Here is a 1,221-nt window from a genome sequence, read left to right as displayed (position 1 = left end):
AGGCCTCTGCCTGTTGTGAAGCAACGGTGCTAACCGCTTGTGCTGCCAAATAACATCTGCTACATAAAATGATATTTCTCTCTAACATTCATTACAATATGTCACTGAAAAGTGATAATACTTTTGCCTGAGTCCTTTTTTTTGTCTGTTAGCAAAATATCATGAACCACTCAACGGATTTTAATGAAAGGATTTTTCTTTTATTCCCAACTATAGTGAATTGGGAGTCCTTACCTGATTAAGTCAGGGAGAGSAGCAAGAGAATTAACCTTTTCCTAAATGTCAGTGAAACAAAGTGGAAGTTTGAACTTTAGGAGAAGACGGGATGTTTACCACTGGAGAGTAATTAATAGTACTCCTGGTGAGGAATAAAGAACATCTACATCTGTCACACTCCTGTTCAAAGTGTGTGTCACAAGAAAAGACCAGACAGCATGAGTGGTGTGCAAATGACATTTCATAACATTACATGTTTAGAAAATGTCAGATACATGATGTTAAGGAGGAATAGGAAATAAATGGAATTTGGACTTCATCCCAGATTGAAACTCCATCAGAAGAGGAACAGAAGAAAGAATATATATTTTCCTTTCTGTCTTTGTCTGCATTACAGSACCTGCCTAAAGCAAAACTGTAAAGGAATCTGAGCGTAAAACGGTATTTATACCAGCAGGTGTCAGTCCAGAGCCACAGTTATTCCTCCAAGGACCTCATTTTTCTGTTTTGCTATGAAAACCCATCCAGCTGCCTGAAGACCATCACAGATAAACAGAAAAAAAGTAAACAGCAAACTCTAACTCCATCCATCATATTTAAGAACATTTTGGGGTTAAATTCAAAATGTTTAACCGTCCACACCCAAATCTACTGAAATAGTACTGTATTTAGCAGTTACATTTTGTCTGCATGTTCTTAAAGGTGTTCTCTAATGCAGTGGTAACTAAACTTAACAGTAGCAGAGGCCTGTGCTCTTATGGCTGATAAACATTGGTAATTTAAATATACTAACCAACTAGGGCAAAAAAGCACCAACCTAAATAAATAAATAAATAAATAAATAAATCCACATGTGACTGGATGGTTGTTCGGTGTGAGGAGGGCAGCAGGACCCTGTTTGATACAGATTAATCCTGATGGATTAAACGGACACTGCTTTCAACAAATCGGACGAACTCCAGAGCCGTTTTATCCAATCAGAGCAGAGCAGGGCGGGACTTTCAG

This window comes from Austrofundulus limnaeus, unplaced genomic scaffold (genome assembly GCF_001266775.1).
Source record: "Austrofundulus limnaeus strain Quisiro unplaced genomic scaffold, Austrofundulus_limnaeus-1.0 Scaffold126, whole genome shotgun sequence".
Lineage (NCBI taxonomy): Eukaryota > Metazoa > Chordata > Actinopteri > Cyprinodontiformes > Rivulidae > Austrofundulus > Austrofundulus limnaeus.
Note: the sequence above shows the minus strand (reverse complement) of the source record.